The sequence below is a fragment of the Gossypium hirsutum genome, chromosome A08 (assembly GCF_007990345.1).
Source record: "Gossypium hirsutum isolate 1008001.06 chromosome A08, Gossypium_hirsutum_v2.1, whole genome shotgun sequence".
NCBI lineage: Eukaryota > Viridiplantae > Streptophyta > Magnoliopsida > Malvales > Malvaceae > Gossypium > Gossypium hirsutum.
In genome coordinates, this window is record NC_053431.1 from 111,413,534 (window position 1) to 111,434,746 (window position 21,213).

The window sequence follows — 21,213 nt, forward strand, 5'->3', positions numbered from 1 at the left end:
GGTATGTATCTTATCTTGAGAAATGGCATGTACCTAGGTTATTTTTGAAGTTATTTTGTATATAAGTGATGTTGGTGAAGAATGTTAATAGATAGTTAATTAATGTAATGAGTGTGTTATAATATAGTCCTTTTTTAATTGAATTGAATGGTATTTAAGTGCAAATTTTGAAGAAGTTTGCTTTAAGGGTTATTAAATATAAGAGTTAGTCTATGGTTTGATGGTTTAATGAGTATTAAGTGTATTTATCATATATTGGATTGGTTGAAAGATTGTATTTAAGTTGTTTATTATTTAAGGTTTGCAGGGTTGGAAAAATTTGAACTATAAGGTTCATTTTGAGTCCACACGGCTTGCCACACGGGTTTGTGTTCAGACCGTGTGAGACACACGACTTAAACACGGGTATGTTGATAGGCCGTGTGTCCCCTACATCCTTACATGTGAAGTCAGGATAGCACACGAGCAAAAGACACGCCCGTGTGTTTTAGCTATGTGCAGGACACGGGTTTCAAGCACGGTCATATGTCAAAAACATGTAAAAATGGCTTAAAAATGGTGAAAAATCAATATACCACACGGCCTAGCCACATGGGCGTGTGCCCAGGCCATGTGCCCCTCTGATACTTAAAAATTTGCAAGTTAGACCTGCCCAAGGGCTGGCCACACGGCTATGTCCCAGGCCATACGGGCGTGTGCCCCTATCTTCAAGGAAAAATTCCCAAAGTTGCCAGTTTAGTCCCGAACCACTTCTAAAGCATGTATTGGGCCCAGTAGGCCCATATTAGGGACTTTATGGTAAAATTTTTAAAGAATTGATCTAGAATGCTAATTTATGATTTGATTTTGTATAAATGTTAGTGTATAAGTCCGATAATGCCTCGTAACCCTATTTCAGTGACGGATATAGGTTAAGTGTGTTACATTTAGTGGCATCAGAGCTAACTGGGTTTAGTCGATTTTAGGATTAAGTCGAGTACTGAAATGGGTCTAGAGGTACATACCATTTTTATGTTAATTTTGAGTCGGGATTGGATGCTGATATGTATATATTGATTAATTAATTCTGTTTTATAGTATAAAAGATGTCTGACGAAAGTATCCAGGGTACTGAACAAGAAATGCACAGTAGAGATGAATCACGTGATGTAAATAAGTCTGAATCCTCAACCCTAAGTGTAAACCCGGTAGGTAACCAACCACCGAATACTGAAAGGGATAATACAGAAATATTTAAAATGATTGCTGAAGCTCTTCAAAAAGCGGTAAGAAGTATGCCTGTTACTACTTCTACCCCTGCTACCCGACGAGCCCCTATTAAGGAACTGAGAAAGTATTGAGCTACAGAATTTCTGGGATCAAAGAGAACTGATTCAACAACAGCTGAAAATTGGTTAGACACTACCAAGAGAATTTTGAAGCAATTAGAATGCACACCATAGGAAAGTTTAGTATGTGTTATTTCTCTGTTACAAGAAGAGGCTTACATATGGTTGGAATTAGTGATTCAGTATATACCGGAAGAACAGGTAAACTGGGAATTCTTTCAACGAGAATTTCAGAAGAAGTATTTGAGAGATACATATATGGAAGATCAGAAACAGGAGTTTTTGATGCTGAAACAGAGAGATATGTCCATAGTGGATTATGAACGGGAATTTCTGAGACTGAGTAGATATGCAACCGAATTTGTACCGACTGAAGCTGACAAATGTAAAAGATGTCTAAGAGGACTGCGAGATGAATTCCAACTGCAATTGATGCCTCTACTGATTACAGAGTTTGCAGATTTAATAGAAAGAGCTAAAATGATTGAGCAAGTGCTGGGAAAGAGTAAAAAGTCTGAAACTGCCCGTTGAGTTAGAAAACGTCCTGGAACTGCTAGTTCAAGTCCACAATTCAAACGATCAAAGGAATCTCGTGGTAGTGGAAGATTCAGTTCAAGATCAGAAAGAGGAGATAGAAGTCAAAAGAGATAAAATATTGTATCTACTGGCAGTATTAGAAGCCCAGCTCAGAACACTGATATTCCAAAATGTGCATATTGTGAAAACAGACATAGGGAAGAATGTAGAAAGTTAACTGGGGGTTGTTTCTGATGTGGGCCAACTGATCATTTTGTAAAGGACTACCCGAAGCTTAATAAAGTAGCATCAATGGTTTCTCAGATATCAAAATCTACATCTAGAGGTCGAGGTTCAGGCCAAAGTGGTTCATTTGATAGAGGTGGAACTAGAAAGGCTAGTGAAAATGCTACACAACAATCTGAAGTAAGAGCTCTGATAAATGCCAAATTATACATAGTTTTACCCCAAATACTTAGCATATTTATCGATGTTTACTACTATATTTTTGGACTTTGGTGCTCTTAATCCATTTATTTCATGTTTTGTACTCAAGAGAGCACCAAGAGTCAAAAAGAGCCAAAAAGGGACAAAATGGACCAAATCGAGAAAATCACACGGCCTAAGCCTTGCCACACGGGAATTTCACACGTCCGTGGCCTTCGGGGTGTCGACCAAGGTTTACACGATTCACACGGCCTGGCCATTGAGCACACACGGCCGTGGCAATTTAACGGATCGAACATGGCCTGGCAATCACATCACACGGCCTTGGCACACGGGCGTGTCCTTTTTTCAAAGAGTTGTATTTTACACGGAAAAGGGTACTTAGTGAGGAAGAAAGCCAATCTAAAGGCTATATAAACACCCTAAGTATGACCCAGAGAGGAGGCCTATTCCAGAACTTTTCTAGAATACAGAACCACACGCCAGGAGTTACTTGAAGGAAGCCAAACGATCCATCCCAAAAGCCGGAGCTACTCCAAGACTGAAGAAATTTTGATTAATTCAACTGAGGGTTAGACATTATTAGTCTCGAAAGGGATAATAACATAGGTTAGGGAGTCTCACGGATCAAGTCAAGTGAATAAATCGTCCGGTTCAGAGTCAGATAACAAGTGAAATTTAGGTGGATTCCTCCTTGGGTTTCGTCTTTATCAATTGCTTCTCTTCAAGTCTTTTTCCAAATTTTCTCTTCACTTTAATTAAATTAGTTAATTACTTTAGATAATTAGTTTAAGAAACAAATCCTTTTATTCCTAGGCTAGATAATAAAAAGATAGTTATTACTGGTACTTTTGGTTCCCTTGGGTATGATATCCCGGTCTTGCCGTTACTATACTATTGTTCGATAGGTGCGTTTGCCTTTTCGTCGTGATAATAATTAGTCTAGGTTTGATCTTCATTATAAATATTTATTACTTGTTACGAATCACGCGATCAAGTTTTTGGTGCCGTTGCCGGGGAACTGAAATATTAGGAACACTAAACTTTTATTTCTTTAGCCATTTAATTTTATTTCAATTTTATTTTATTTTATTATTTATTAATTTACTTTTTCTCTCTCTTGGCAGGTTTTTATAGTTTATGACTAGAAAAAACCCGTCAGGACCATTACTTTTTGACGAAGAAACCGATCGCACAGTTCGTAGAAATAAAAGAGAAATAAGGTGTAGTTTACGATATACGGAGAACGAGTGAGAAGACGATACTCAAACCCCAACCGAAGAGATGTCTGAAAACCAGGCGATCAGCTTCCTTCTATAATTGTAGCTAATCAATATCCTGCTCCACGTACTATGTATGACTATGCTAAACCTTCTTTAACAGGAACTGAGTCTAGTATAGTTAGACCTGCTATTGCTGAGAATAATTTCGAACTAAAACCTAACACAATTCAGATGATACAGTAGTTTGTTCAGTTTGATGGTTTGCAGGATGAGGATCCCAACATGCACTTGGCGAATTTTCTTGAATTTTGCGATACATTCAAAATCAATGGCTTTTCTGATGATGCCATTCCTCTTCGGTTATTTCCCTTTTCACTGAGAAACAAAGTCAAGCAGTGGTTGAACTTGTTACCACGAGGGTCTATCACTACTTGAGAACAAATAACCGAGAAATTTTTACTAAAATATTTGTCGCCAGCTAAAATGGCTAAATTACGTAATGATATCTCTTCTTTTGTGCAGATGGATTTAGAAACACTTTACGATGCATGGGAGAGATACAAGGACTTACTGAGAAGGTGCCTTCACCATGGGTTACCGCTTTGGTTGCAAGTTCAAACGTTCTACAATGGTGTGAATCCCTCGACAAGACAAATGATTGACGCAGCTGCTGGCGAAACCATCAACAATAAAACACTGGAAGATGCCTATGAATTTATAGAGGAGATGTCAATGAACAACTATCAGTGGCAAGTTATGAGGATAAAGCCAACGAAAACAGTCGGCGTTTATAACATCGATTCAGTCACCATGCTCTCTAATCAGGTAGAACTTCTCAATAAAAAGTTTGATAGTTTTCTTGGTTCTACGCAGGTACATCTAGTAATGAGGTGTGACTCAAGCGGAGGAGGTGTGCATATAGAATACCAATCCTTCAATCCTACAACTGAAGAAGAATAAGTCAACTATATGGGTAACAATAACTTTAGATCTCAAAATAACCCATACAGTAATACCTATAATGCAGGTTGGAGGAACCACCCAAATTTCTCTTGGGGTGGTCAAGGAAATCAAAAGCCACAAAATCCTCTGGATTTTCAACAGCCAGCTTATCAACAAGAGAAGAAACCGGACCTTGAGGAAATGCTCTCAAAATTTATATCAATGTCAGAAACCTGTTTCCAAAATACCGAGACAACACTTAAGAATCAACAAGCATCGATCCAAGGACTCGAAACTCAGACAGGCCAGCTGTCCAAACTAATCTCCAAACGACCACAAGGTAGCTTACCAAGTAATACTGAACCTAATCTAAGGGAACACCTCAATGCAATTAGCACTCAAAATAAAGACAGATTCATTGCACCCGAGCCAGAAATACAGCAAAACAATGAGAAGAACAAAGGACGAGAAGAGGTAAACAATAATGATCCCAAACAGGTAAGTATGAATCATGAACCTCGTGTGCCATATCCTAAAGCGATGACGAAAGATAGAACAGAAGAAAAATTCGGTATGTTTGTCAAACACTTAAAGAAATTACATATTAACTTACCCTTTATTGAAGTTTTTTCGCAGACGCCTAACTCTGCAAAATTCTTAAAGGAACTTCTGAGCAATAAAAGGAAATTAGACGCTACATCACATGTGGAACTCAATGCAGTCTGCTCAGCTGTTCTAAAGAATAAGCTACCTAACAAATTGAAAGATCCAGGGAGTTTTAAAATTCCTTGCTTAATTGGTAGTTTATCTGTGAATAACGCTTTAGCTGATCTAGGGGCAAGTATAAATGTTATGCCCTATAAAATGTCTAAATGACTTGGTCTCGGTAAACCCAAACAGACTAGGATAAGCATACAATTGGCTGACAAAACAGTTAGATTTCCTAAGGGTATTATTGAAGATGTTCTCGTTAAAATTGATAAGTTTATTTACCCAGTAGACTTTGTCGTTTTAGATATGGATGAGGATAACGAGGTACCTTTAATTTTAGGATGACCCTTTTTAGCAACTGCCAGAACCGTTATTAATGTAGGCATAGGAGAGCTAACACTTCGTACAGGTAACGACGCAGTAACACTTCAAGCACGCGACTCTTTCAAAACCTCTAAAACTCAAGATAATACTATAAAACCTGTCGATGATAAAACTAATACTCAATCATCCTTACAGGAACCCCCTCGAACCAAGACAACAGAGACAGTGAACTACTATCATGTAGAGAACAAATAAACCCATGAGGAACGAAGGCTTCAAATAGAGGAGCTAGATGAATGGCGAGCACACAAACCGAGAACACGTGATAAACAGAAACTACGCCAAAACAAGCTCGATACCTCTCTTAATCAACTTCAGGTTGGCGATAAAGTCTTACTGGATGCCGCAGATACCCACATTGTCACTACCACACCAAATGAGGAAATCCCTCTTACGGTACTCAGTATTTTCCCATTCAGTACGGTTGAGGTGAGTCATCCCAAGTTTGGCACTTTTAAGCTAAACAACACCCGATTAAAACCTTATTTTAAGATTGACAGCAGGAACGAGAAGTATGAACTCCTCAAACCACCATGATAAATCAAAGGAGAGGTAAGTCGAGCTTAGATTATAAGTAAGCTTTTCTCGGGAGGCAACCCGAGCACTAACATATTTTGATTTCTTTATTTTTAACTTCTCACACTTCGAATCAATTAACTTAGTCTTTGAATTGCAAAGTTTTTCAGCACACAAGGCTAGGAACACGGCCGTGCTTAAGGCCGTGTGCCCAACACGGAGGGAGACATGGCCGTACAATACGGCCGTGTTGAAGTAGGACATAATTTCCCCAAAACATGGCGATAAATCCCCACGGCCGTGTGACATGGCCGTGGGTGAACTTGATAGGAAAAACATGGACGTAGGGATAGAAAACCACGAGCGTGCCAGGGACAAAGCTCGATTCTGTTTCTTCGACATGGACGTGCGATACGCCTGTGCCATTCAGCCGTGTACAACAATACACGGGTGTGCTACCATAAAACACGGGCGTGGAAGAAGCGAACAAAGCTAGGCACGGTCGTGTGACATGTCCTGTGACATGACCGTGTTTGACACACGCCCAAGACACACGAGCGTGTGATAGTAGTCGGGCACGACCTAACTCGCAAAATTCAAAAAACACGGGTTCACCCTCAAAGTACACAGTGTGGCCCTAGGCCGTGTGACCCTCCCCTATATAAACAAACCACTGTTCATTTTCTTCCTCCTTTCAAAATCCTAGCCAAAATCTACCCTCCCCCAACCCCTAATCCCTATTTCGACTACCAATCTTCAGATTCTCACTTCCCCAACCCCAAACCACCATCAAATCCACTCCCCTTGCATTAATCCCTATTTTCCCTCCCTATACCTTTCATTTTCCCACCACACGGCTTCCTCTCCGTGTCACACGCCCGTGCTCGCCACCACACGCCCGTGCACCGCCTTATTACAGCCTTTGGTTCACTTTCTCAACTTTATTTTTCCAATTTGTGTTTCTACATTAGTATTCTACATGCTTTGCATAGATATTGTTACTATTACCAATATGTTTTAGACAAGTTAGGAATTTGCTTTAGAATTTTCTATATTTGACTTGTTTAAGCTACTAAATAGCATATACTAATTTTAGGCCTATTGCTTAACTACTGATGTATATTGGATTCTATCAATACTCATATATTTTCAGGTACATTATGTCGTCATCAAGAGGCAAGAAGGCTGCGGTCCCTTCCTCAAAGAGACGTAGGGGACCGTGTTCTTCCTCGGTATGTTCTATAGCTGAAGTTTGACACCCGTTCCTTGAATTTTCGCAAGCTTCGCAGGAGGAGCTATTTCAGATACTACGTGCACGACCCATCACCACAGGTCGTTGCATTGACTGGGCTACCGTAGAGCAAGTCCAGATCTGCGCCTTCTTGTCCATAGACCTATGGGAACGATTCTTTGCTATTACCGAGCCCACTTATTTAGAGCTAACTTTAGAATTATGCTCTACTTTTCATTTACAGGTGGTGATGACGAACAATGACGACCCAAGCACCATTCACTTCCAATTAGGTGGTCTAGTTCGTGCGATGAGTGTCCCAGAGTTTGGAGTTGCTCTGGGACTTTACACTGATGAGTTTATAGAGGAGGAGGACATGAATGCACTACCACGCAATATCCACAAGTCCCCCTCCTTGTGCTAGAAGGCTTTGGCACCACTCTCTCCCACCTATGACCCCAGCCGCTCGAAGGCCTCAGCTCTCCCCTCTTCCCTACAATATCTCCATGCCATATTGGTACACACCTTGACCGGAAGGAGAGAGAGCACCGGCATCGTCAACACCTACGATGCCTACTATTTATGGTGCATGGTGAATGCACACGTGACTGACTTGGCGTACTTCATTGCTTTCGCCATTCGCCATCAGACTGAGCGACAGAGGAAGGGAGTGAGCTCCATCGGGCCCTACGTGACGTGCCTTGCCAGACACTTCGGCCTCCTCAACACTGCGGCCCAGTCATCAGCGCTTACCTTGACAGGTCAGATGTCCCCACAGGGTATCACGACTTTGTTATATATGAGGATGATCGAGCGCCGACGTGAGACCGATCCTCCTCAGTATCGTCTCTCGTATGCCATTGACGAGGAGGATCTTGAGGACATCCCTGATGTTCCCTCACAGCATGAGGAGCCTTCCACCACGCCACCTAGGGAACGACTAGTTCATGCGGCTGCTTCATTGGCACATCTTTCTAACCGACTCACCCACTTCGAGCAGTATTGCACTACGCAGTTCGAAATGATTCACGAGCGAGATCGACGATGGGACCAACAGATGGATGATATGCAGGCCATGATACAGCAGCTGTGCCAGCACTTTCACATCGCCACTCCAGCACCACCACCTGAAGGCCGCATCGACGAGGATCATTGAATCCTCCTATTTTTTATTTATTTTAATTTTCTTTTTCTTTTGATTTTAATTTTCATTTCAATTTTATTATTTTATTTTGAAAGACATATCTATATTAGTAAATTTTACTTTTTTTCCATTTTTTGGTATTTCTAACAAGTAATTTCACTACGCTCTCTTCCACACCAACTCTTAATAAGCTCTTCATGATTCTACAGACTTCCAAGCAAAGCTGCTAGGAATATTTTACGAAATGAGGAAACAAAAGGGAAAGAATACCTCACGAGTGCCATGTTCAACGACCCAATTTCGTTATCTAGCCAAGAACAATGGCACCTACCACTTTCCCTGAACACTCCATCCTCAGAATCAAGCTCCACATCCGTATAATAGAGAGTTTCACCTCCTTTCCTCTTATGATTTTCTTTATTTTGAATAATCTATCTCTTTACATTGAGGGCAAGGAGGGGGTGAACATGAAACTTAACTTTTTGCATTATTCTCAAATCCCTGAAATTGGTCTTGTGCTTAAGTGATTTTCTCATAATATTAATATAATGAATTCTGATTGATCTATAATTATTGTTGATATGTCGTGAATTAGACCAAGGGAATTATGCACGATTATTTGATTATAGGACCTTAAAGAATCGAGCATGATAAGTTGATATTTTGAGAAATAAAATTTTTAGACTATTTCTCCTAAATTGAAGTATTATCTTGAAATCCTAAGTATACAGAAATGACATTAAAAACCCAAATTTTTGGTGAGATTTTTGAGCCTTTTGAGCATATAGTTTTCTTTCTTGCTCACTTTTTTTGTGGTTTGAGTGTGTCAACATTAAACTGTTATTCTAGAACTTACATCGATTATACATGTCGAGATCACACGTATGATTTGATATACTGAGATGATAAATGCACTTAGGATTTAACCCATTTACTCCATAAAAAGCCTTCCCACATAATTAAACCCTTAGCGAACCCCCTTTGAGCCTACTAACCTATTTTTTATTGATTAACCCTTATCATTAACCCATTAACCCATTATTGTTGAAATCCTCTTACTTAATTTACTTTTTTATCGAGATTAAATTTAATATTATTACCTCACTATGTTCCCATTTTTTGTTGCTGAATCATGAAATATGATTTCTGTATTGTATTGACTTGATTTGTTCTTAAAAAAAATGTAATTCTCAGCAAGCTAAAGTTGTCATGAACTCATGCAAAATAGTTCTAGATATTTGTTTGTGGTTCAGTAATTAAGTTTTTGATAATGGGGTAACATATTGAAATTATCTCGATTCTAACCCCTGTTCTTCAGCTTGTATCCATACCTGTAACCTAAACCCCATTACAACCATGCAAAGACCTTTTGATTAGTGTATCATATCATTTACAAGTGGTGGAGATTTGATTTTCATGCAAGCTTATGGTAATAACTTTTCATGTTAGACAATCGAATGGTTAATCTTGAACCTTAAACAGTTTGAGTGATTTGAGTGAATCTTTAGTGAGGATGCCATCTCTTGTATATTTAGGACTAAAGTTAATTACTTAGAGGAAGGAGATTACCTATGATTTTTATTATCAAAATATCCAATTTAGATTGTTTAAGGCTTTCAATACCCCTATAGTTAAATTCTCACCGTATAATTTTACGTGGAATAGTTTGTAACATTATCCATACTGATCATGTGATTGAAAAGAATGAATTCTAGCAGTAAATGAGAGTTTTGCTTGAGTACAAGGATATACTTAAGTGTGGGGGTATTTGATAAACGCCAAATTATACATAGTTTTACCCCAAATACTTAGCATATTTATGGATGTTTACTACTAGATTTGTGGATTTTGGTGCTCTTAATCTGGTTATTTCATGTTTTGTACTCAGGAGAGCACCAAGAATCAAAAAGAGCCAAAAACGAGCTAAAAAGGGACAAAATAGACCAAATCGAGAAGATCACACGGCTTAAGCCTTGCCACACAAGCATCTCACATGCCCGTGGCTTTCAAGGGTGTCAACTAAGGTTTACACGACTCACACGGCCTGGCCATTGAGCCCATACGGTCGTGGCAATTTAACAGATCGAACACGGCCTAGCAATCACGTCACACGGCTGTGGCACACGGGCGTGTCCCTTTTTTAAAGAGTTGTATTTTACATGGAAAAGGGTACTTAGGGAGGAAGAAAGCCAATCCAAAGGCTATATAAACACCCTAAGTATGACCCAGAGAGGAGGCCTCTTCCAGAACTTTTCTGGAATACAGAACCACACGCCAGAAATTACTTGAAGGAAGCCAGACAATCCATCCCAAAAGCCGGAGGTACTCCAAGACTGAAGATCTCTCTTATAATTCCTTCAGGGGTTTTAGAGTTTTCTTCATGTTTTGTTATTTTTATACTTTTGAGATGTACTCTTATTTTATTACGAACTAAACCCTTTAGATACCTAAGGGGGATAAAACCTATGATGGATCTTGTTATTATTATCTGAACTGTATGATAAATACTTGATTTGTTCTTAATTATGTGTTCTTAATGCTTGAGTTAATATTCCGGGTATTAATTCATGATTTGATGTGCTTATGCAGAGGAGGAATAGACTCTGCCTAAGAGTATATTTGGCATAATTAAGCGGAGTTGATCGAACGCCTAGAAATAGGGTTATGAGATTTTACCGAATTAGGGTGAAACCTAATATGGGAGTCCGTAGAGTGATTTACTACTTCCCTAGGGGTTTTAATTAAGAAAGAAATTTCGATTGATTCAACTGAGGGTTAGACGTTATTAGTCCCGAAAGGGATAATAACATAGGTTAGAAAGTCTCACGGATCAAGTCAAGTGAATAAATCATCCGGTTCAGAGTCAGATAACAAGTGAAATCTAGGTGGATTCCTCTTTGGGTGTCGTCTTTATCAATTGCTTCTCTTCAAGTCTTTTTCCAAATTTTCTCTTCGCTTTAATTATATTAGTTAATTATTTTAGATAATTAATTTAATAAACAAATCCTTTTATTCCTAGGCTAGATAATAAAAAAGATATTTATTACTAGTACTTTTGGTTCATTTGAGTACGATATCACGGTCTTGCCGTTACTATACTATTGTTCGATAGGTGCGCTTGCCTTTTCGTCGTGATAATAGTTATTCTAGGTTTGATCTTCATTATAAATATTTATTACTTGTTACGAATCATGCAATCATGCTCTGGCCCGAGCATATGTTGTAAGAACTCGAGATGAAGGAGATGCTCATGATGTAGTGAAAGGTATATTCTTATTACATTCAGAACCCGTTTATGTTTTAATAGATCCAAGATCGTCACATTCCTATGTTAATACAAAACTGGTTGAGATGGGAAATTTAAAACCTGAATTGTCTAAAATAACGCTAGAAGTGTCTAGTCTATTGGGGCAAACTATGTTAGTGAATCAGATATGTCGAAGATGTCCATTGATGATTCAGGATAAAATATTTTCTATTGATCTGTTGATTATGCCATTCGACGAATTTGATATTATACTGGGTATGGATTGGCTGTCAAAACATGGAATAATTTTGGATTGTTATAAAATGAAATTCACTGTTCAGAATGAAAGTGGTGATCGAATTGAAGTAAAGGGTATTCGGACCAGTGGGACTGTTCGTGTTATTTCAGCAGTTAAAGCTAGTAAGCTTCTTAATCAATGATGTGCTGCTTTCTTAGATATGTTATTAATTTCGATTCAGTTGAGAGTCAGTGCAGTAAAATTTAAACTGTATGTGAAAAGAATTGCCTAGATTACCTCCTGATCGGGAAGTTGAATTTGTGATTGAACTATATCCAGGTACAGATCCAGTGTCACTACCTCCGTACCGTATGTCACCTATTGAATTGAAGGAACTAAAAGTACAACCGCAAGACTTGTTGGATCGAGGTTTTATACGACCTAGTACATCACTGTGGGGAGCTCCAGTGTTATTTGTTAAAAAGAAAGATGGTTCAATGCTGTTATGTATTGATTACCGATCGTTAAACAAGGTGACTATCAAGAATAAATACTCGTTACCTCGTATAGATGATTTATTCGATTGATTGAAAGGAGCTACTGTATTTTTCAAGATTTATTTGAGGTCGGGATATAATCAGTTGAAAGTAAAGGAGAGTGATGTACCGAAAATAGCATTTCATACACGGTATGGACATTATGAATTTTTGGTAATGCCATTTGGGTTAACAAATGCTCCGGCTGCTTTTATGGATCTTATGAACCAGATTTTTCATCCATACTTAGACCAGTTTGTGGTAGTCTTTATTGATGATATCCTAGTATACTCCAAATCTGAAGAAGAACATAAGCAACATCTCCGAATAGTTTTATAGACACTACGAGAAAAGCAATTATATGAGAAATTGAATAAATGTGAGTTTTGGCTATCAGAGGTTTTATTTCTTGGCCATGTGGTATCGGCTGATGGGATCAGAGTAGACCCAAAGAAGATTGAAGTTATTGTTCAGTGGAAAGTTCCCAAAAATGTGTCAGAAGTAAGAAGTTTTCTTGGCTTAGCTGGATATTATCGAAGGTTCGTGAATGGATTTTCAAATATAACTCTACCGATGACAAAGTTACTACAAAAGAATATTTCGTTTGTCTGGAATGATCAGTGTCAACAAAGTTTTGAAACGTTGAAGCAAATGTTGACAGAAGCACCAGTGTTGACTTTGCCAGAATTGAGAAAAGATTTTATTGTATATAGTGATGCTTTGTTGAACGGACTTGGATGTGTACTAATGCAAAATAAAAAAGTAATTCTTATGCTTCACGAAAATTAAAACTGCATGAACGTAATTATCCAACGCATGATTTAGAATTAGCGGCTGTCATATTTGCCTTAAAATTTTGGAGACATTACCTATACAGTGAAAAGTGCTATATTTATATTGATCATAAAAGTCTGAAGTACCTGCTTTCTCAAAAGGAACTGAACCTGAGGTAAAGATGGTGGATAGAGCTTTTAAAAGATTATGACTGTGTCATAGACTATCACCCAGGTAAAGCTAATGTTGTAGTTGATGCACTGAGTAGAAAAGCTGCAATAGAACTGAGAGTGATGTTTGCACAGCTCAGTATTACTGATGATGGAGGACTTTTGGCCGAATTAAGAGTGAAACCATTAATGTTTGATCAGATTAGATCGGCCTAGTTGAAAGATGACAAATTAATAAAGAAAAGAGAGATGGTACAAAATGGTACAGCAGGGAATTTTAGTATTGACGAAAATGATTGTTCGAGATTTCAGAATCGGCTTTGTATTCCAACTACTCCTGAGATAAATGAATTAATTCTTCTAGAAGCTCACAATGGTCAGTTTGCCTTACATCCTAGTGAAAATGTATCGTAATATACGAGAATTTTATTGGTGGCCAGGAATGAAAAAGGATATAACTGAATATGTAGCTAAATGTTTGACTTGTCAATGGGTAAAGCAGAACATCAAGTTCCGACAAGGTTGCTTTAGCCTATTAGTATTCCTGAATGGAAATGGGACCGAATAACAATGGATTTTGTAACTGGGTTGCCAATGTCTACGAGTAAAAAGAATTCTATCTGGGTAATTATTGACTGACTTACGAAATTAGCTCATTTTATAGCCGTCAGAACTAATTGGTCACTACAGAAACTTGCGGAGGTGTATATTCGAGAAATTGTAAGGTTACACGGTATTCCAGAATCAATAATTTCTGACAGAGATCCACGGTTTACATCGAGGTTTTGGAAGCAATTACATGAGTCTCTTGGTACTCAACTTCATTTCAATACAGCTTTTCACCCACAAACTAATGGACAGTCTGAACGAGTCATTCAGATTTTAGAAAACATGCTCTGAGCTTGTATCATTGATTTTGAATCAGGTTGGGAACATTATTTACCGTTAGCAGAATTTGTGTATAATAATAGTTACCAATCAAGTATTCAAATGGCACCGTATGAAGCTCTATATGGTCAGGGATGTCGATAACCAGTGTGTTGGATGGAATTGAATGAAAGAAAAGTGGTTGGTCCAGAGTTAATTCAAGAAACGGAAAACACTGTTAGAAAGATTCGAGAACGATTGAAAGCAGATTTCGATAGGTAGAAATCGTACGCAGATCTGAAAAGATGGGACACTGAGTACTCAGTTGGAGACAAAGTATTTCTTAAAGTCTCTCATTGGAAGAAAAATTTTGAGATTTGGTCGGAAGGGTAAATTGAGTCCACGATCCATTGGACCGTATGAGATTATAGAAAAAATTGGACCTGTGGCATATCGTTTAGCTCTACCTCTTGAATTACAAGAAGTTCATGATGTTTACCATGTTTCTATGTTAAGAAGATACTGATCAGATCCATCTCATGTGATTTCAACTGAAGATATAGAGATTCGACTGGATTTGTCATATGAAGAAGAACCGGTTAAGATATTAGTACGTGAGGTAAAGGAATTACGCAATAAATGAGTTCCTTTAGTAAAAGTGTTATGGAGAAGTCATAATATTGAAGAAGCAACATAGGAACCAGAAGATATAATGAGATCATAGTACCCCCATCACACGACCCAAATTTTAAGGTCATCGGAAAAGTAAATTTTCGGGTCTTCGATTCTGAAAATGGGATTCGTAAATATTTATTAGAAATATTTACGAAGTTAAGAGAGAGGTTAATTAGATTTTAATTAAACAAATTTAGCTTAATTAAGGTTAATTTAGTGAAAGGACTAAATTGAATAAAGTGTGAAAGTCTAATTATAAACTATAGAAAAGTCAAGGGAGTAAGTTAGCAAATAAACTTTAAGAGACAAGTGTGTGGTAAGTAAAAATACATATGTAATATTTTATTTGGTACAAATGTATGTATATATATAAATTTACTTATTATATAAGTAAATAATTATATAAAGTAAATTATATTACTTATATAATTATAATATATTAATTGAATAAAGAATAAGTAAAGAAAATAAAAAGAACTAAAACATAAAGCAAAGGAGAAAGAAAGTCACGAATAGCAGGGAAAGAAAGAAGGAAAAAGGGAAAGAAAAAGAAAAGAAAAATTTAGGGTTTTAGAGTTTCAAGCTTGATTGGTAAGTCAATTTAATCCATTTTCTTGTAATTTTGGTGTCTATAGAATCCTAGGAAGAAATACTATTTGAATTATGTTGAAATTTAGGAAGATAGTGAATTTTTAGATGTTGATTAAGTTGAATTATTGAGTAAATTATGAGATAAAATGATAGAAATTCAAGTTAGAAGTGGGAGAAGGATTAAATTGTAAAAAGAGATGTCTAATACATGCCATTCAATTGGAGCTGACATGTCTAATACATTACTTATGGTGTGTGCGATCCCAAAGGCTACCATGCCATTCAATTACGACTAAGATTCTGGGTCTCTTATCAGAGATGATGCATATGTCGAGCTACGGGACAACATGATAACGCAATCGGCTAGGGAAAAAATCTAATCATTTTCTTTTTCTCCTGACATTTTTGCAAATGCTATTGAAAAAATCCTTAGAGTACGATATTGAGAAATGTCCATCAACAACCAAAGCCCGTACCTCCTGTACAACCAAGTGTTGTCAATTTGTTCCAATGACTTGCAGTACTAGAAAACTACCCTACATTTGTTGAAGGTAAAAAAGAATCGATGGAAAACTTTTTTCTAGGGACCAAACAATCGCGAAAGTATGCTGGGTGCTTTTTCAAAATAGTTACGAAACCTGGTATATACCAATCCAGTACCTAACACCATTGCCACAAATCATTATATGACTTGTCCTACATGTGATACAACCTTTTCATAGCCTTTTGTTTTGTGACCCATGCCTTGTAGTATGATGGCATCTAATCGAACTAACTACGAATACTGGCAATCAACAACGACACATGAATCCTAGGACTCGCTTTTACCATAAGTAAAATTAAGTTAGCTATTATGCCAGAGTTGGAATTGAATGCACTGAGTGAAAATTGTACCCGAGTGTTAAGGTTCAGGTTACCGAGATAGCCCAATTGATGGACGGTTTGACCACCGAAGTCATAATCAGTGTCTAAAACTAAAGAATGTCTTCCTATTTATGGTTCTAGAATGTCATAATGTGATCTTTGTAACAAAGCAATGTACCCATCGCAGAACTTTGTCATAAGACTTTCTACTTCTACTTTGGTTCCAACATTAGTCAGAATATTGACCGAAGACTGACCAACTCTATCAACCTCGACAAACTCAATATATAACTCAAGTATAGCATTTCCACTTGATTAATACGAATCTAGGATCGTCTCGAGCTCCATCTCATCTTTTACGTCAAATAGCTCATTCCATCTCATCTTTTATGTCAAATAGCTCATACTTAAAGGGGTTCAATGAGACTAGATATCTACATTTCAAGCTCGAAATTCTTTCGATTTCAACGCCTAACTTTCTTCCTAATTCTTGTTCATAACTCATGTAATTTAATGCTAAAATTGAAGGCCAATTCCACGAGCTGGGCTCTTGCAAATATGACCCTGACATACGTATTGCAAATTTAACTTTCGTAATAAATTACAGATTTCAATTTAAAATGAATTAAATATTTTAAAAAATCTTCAAATTATTATTTAAAGAAATGGAGATGACATTCGCAATACAACTCTTCAAAAACCTGAATTTGCTGGTGTCTCAATATTGAATACTTTGGTAGTTTAATAGGAAAAAAGAACAAGGAGGAAGGGAAGGCGTGCTTGAAAACGTGTATCAGAAAATGTGTTTTCATCAAATAATAATGAATGGTTCAAAGGTTCTTAAAAAAGCTTGAAAATGCATTTTAGAAGAGGCGTTTTCATCAAATAATAATAAAGAAAGGTTCAGATGTGCTTTAAAACTTACTTAGGATTTCCGAAGGCATGACATCTTGGTAGACTTTGGACGGGTGGTGGACAGAAAGCGTGTCCAACTAGGTGAGCTTTCCTACTAGCATGCAAGGGAAAGCGCACCTAATTGATTGCACTTTCTTTGTAATTATTGAAAAGCACATCCCATTAGGCATGCTTTCACTAACATGTCAGTAGGAAAGCTTATATACCTGGATGCGTTTTCTGTCCACCACCAGTCCAAAGCCTACCAAGATGTCTTACACTCGGGAATCCTGGGTAAGATTTCAAACACCTCAAATATTTGATGAAAATGTCTCTTTTGAGACGTGTTTTAAAGCACACGTTGTTTTTTTCCTTTCAATCTCACCCTCTCCCATACCTATGAAAGAGGGGTTCTACCTCTGTACTCTATCATCTCTTCCGGCCATCATCCTTCTTTTTAACAATATTTTTATCTCTTAGTTTTATTCTCGCTTTAGTGTTTAAATTTTTGTTGAAATATTTATCCTTGTTTGAGTTATTCTTGAGTTGTCGATGATTTGATATTGCTTCGAGACACACATTTCATATGTCATGCTAGGATGAGACCATTACCTCAAAAACCCATCCTATAGAAGTCAGATTCCAAGGTGACAGTGCTTTATACAATCACGTGTTGAAATCTACATCGAGGTCCCGGTCGATGGCTGTTATGTGAGCATGGATCGGAGTATAACTGGGGGGACATTTGACGATCATTATGTGGTCACAAGTTCAAGCTTTTTGGATACCCAGAGATGGTTCCTTATAAATATCATATATAAATTTGAGGGTATGATCATAGGAAAAAAGGAGGGGCCTCCTGCTATAATCAGCGTAATTTTTTTCTCCATTTCCACCCAGCTGATATCTTTAACCTTCCTTCTTATCCGTAGGCTGACACTGCCATTTATGCAAGAGGACACTCAAGAGGAAAATGATTGTGATCATATAGTAAAGGTGATGCTCTTTTTAAGGCGACAACGGTTGTCATTATTAAACAACTCATTAATAACTACAACCACTACCGTGCTGACCCGAGTTTGACCTTTACTCCACCAAAATATCTTCTTTCCTCCTAAGTGTCTTCTTGCATCCACATCAGTGTTAGCCATTGAATAAGAATGAACGGTTAAATATACTGATTGCCTTGAAGTGGAGAAAAAAATTACGTTAATTACATTGGAAAGCCCGTTCGTTTTTCTCTATGATTATGACCTCAATCTTATGTATGATATATATAAGACATCATCACCGAGTATCCAAAAAGCTTAAATTTGTGATCGCATAATGACAATTAACTAGCCCCTAATTATTCTCCAACTCGTGATCGCATAATGGCCGTCTTTTGGGACCTTGATAAACCGTAATATATATATTTTTTCCCCATGCTTAACGCATTTTATGGATGATTTTCCCTTAGAATTGGTGAATTCGATGCTCCTAATGCTTTAATTTCATATTTTATACTTAGGAGAGCATAGGAGAGCGGAAGGAACGAGAAACGGGCCAAAAACGGAGAAAATGGGCCAAAGTACGAAATCAACATGGCCTGGACTTCCTCACACGGGCAGACCACACGGCCGTATCAATTTCGCAGATTCGAAGCAAGATTCACAAGGGCGTGTCACACGGGTGTGTCCCTACCGAGCCAAGTTGAGTCCAATTCGGAAAAGGCTAATTTTGAGGGTTTTTAGACATTCTAAAGCCTATAAACACGCCTTAAAGGAAGAGAAAAATGAGGGCATGAAAAGGAAGGAATGAATTACTTAAAGGAAGAAGATTGATCCATCTCAGAAGCCGTAGTCACCATCAAGACTGAAGATCTCCCCTCAATTTCCCTTCAAGAGTTTTGGGTTTTCTTTATGTTTTGTATTCGGTATTCTTCTGAGATGTTTTCCTTTTTAGTTATGAACTAAATCCCCTAAATACCTAAAGGGAATGAAACCTAAGACGAATCTTGTTATTATTTTCTGAATTTTATGATAAATATTTAACTTATTCTTAATTATGTGTTCTTAATTCTTGTTTTGATATCCCAGGATACTGATTCAAGATAAGCTCTTATTCAGAGGAGGAATAAACCCTGTCTAAGAGTACATTTTTCATAATTAAGTGGAGTTGTTTGCGCGCCTAGACATAGGGTGACAAGATTTTGCCAGATTAGGGTGAAACTTAATAAGGGGATCCATAGATCGAGTTAATGCAACCCTGGGGTGTTAATTAGAGAAAATTCTCAATTATTCAATCTAGGGATTAGACGTTATTAGTCTTCGATAGGGATAATAAAATAACTTAGGGATCTCCACGGAACAAGTTAAATGAATAAATTGTCTGATTCGGAGCCAGAATAACAAGTACAGTCTAGGTGGATTTTTCCTTAGGTATTGTCTTAATTCAATCGTTTTCCAAAAGTAATCCTCCAATTCCATTCTCTATGAATTCTTAGATTAGTTAATTAGTTACTTAATACAAAACCCACTTATTCTTAGGCTAGATGATAAAAAGACAGTCATTACTAGTACTTTTAGTTCCTTTGGGTTCGATAATCTGGTCTTGCTAAAACTATACTACTGTTTGATAGGTACACTTGCCTGCATCGCGATAATAGTTAGTTTCAAGAACGATTACTTATAAATATTTAAAACTTACCTGTCACGAAAATTGCGATCAAGTTTTTGGCGCCATTGCCGGGGAACTAAGATATTAGGAACGCTCAATTTTTATTACTTTAGCCATTTATTTTTCTTGCAATTTAATTTAATTATTTAATTATTATTTATTAATTTACTTTTTCTTTCTCTTGGCAGGTTTTTATAGTTTATGACTAGAAGAAACCCGTCAGGACCACTACTTTTTGATGAAGAAATTGATCGCATAGTTCGCAAAAACCAAAGAGAAGTAAGGCGAAGGTTAAGATACACGGAGAACAAGCAAGAGGACGATACTCAACTCCCAACCGAAGAGATGGCTAAAAACTAAGACAATCAGCTACCTCCTGTAATTGCGGTTAATCAAAATCCTGCTCCACGCACTATGTATGATTATGCTAAACCTTCTTTAACAGGAACTGAATCAAGCATAGTTAGACCTGCTATAGCTGCAAATACTTTTGAACTAAAACCTAACACTATTCAATTGATACAACAATTTGTTCAGTTTGATGGTTTGCAGGATGAGGATCCCAACGCTCACTTAGCAAACTTTTTGGAACTATGCAATACATTTAAAATAAATGGTGTTGCTGATGATGCCATTCATCTTCGGTTATTCCCTTTTTCATTGAGGAACAAAGCTAAACAGTGGTTGAACTTATTACCACGAGGGTCAATCACTACTTGGGAACAAATGACCGAAAAATTTCTATTAAAATATTTCTCGCTGGATAAAACGGTCAAATTACGTAATGATATCTCTTCGTTTGTGCAGATGGACTTAGAAACTCTTTACAATGCATGGGAGAGATACAAGGACTTATTGAGAAGGTGCCCTCACTATGGGTTACCGCTTTCGCTTCAGGTTCAAACATTCCATAATGGCCTAAATCCTTCGACTCGGTAAATGGTTGACGCAGCTGCTGGCGGAACCATCAATAACAAAACACCTGAAGATGCTTATGAGTTTATAGAGGAGATGTCACTAAATAACTATCAGTGGCAAGTCATGAGGACAAAACCAACGAAAACAGTCTATGTTTATAATGTCGATTCGGTCACCATGCTCTCTAATCAGGTAGAACTCTTGAATAAAAAAATTGATGGTTTTCTTAGTTCTTCACAAGTTCACCCAGTAATGCAGTGCGAAGCAAGTGGAGGTGGATCAAGCAATTCGGAATACCGACCTTATGGCCACAACATGGATAACGAGCACTTATATTAC

General features: G+C 37.5%; 2 non-coding genes across 2 annotated transcripts; both read right to left on the minus strand.

Annotated features, from left to right (window-relative positions):
* Window positions 1-4,003: 4,003 nt before the first annotated feature.
* Window positions 4,004-4,110, minus strand: LOC121205906 (small nucleolar RNA R71). Its single transcript, XR_005900979.1, has one exon. It is a non-coding gene; the product is annotated as a small nucleolar RNA R71 (small nucleolar RNA).
* A 16,620-nt stretch (window positions 4,111-20,730) lies between these two features.
* On the minus strand, window positions 20,731-20,837 carry LOC121205368 (small nucleolar RNA R71). The gene has a single exon (XR_005900448.1). It is a non-coding gene; the product is annotated as a small nucleolar RNA R71 (small nucleolar RNA).
* Window positions 20,838-21,213: the final 376 nt, after the last annotated feature.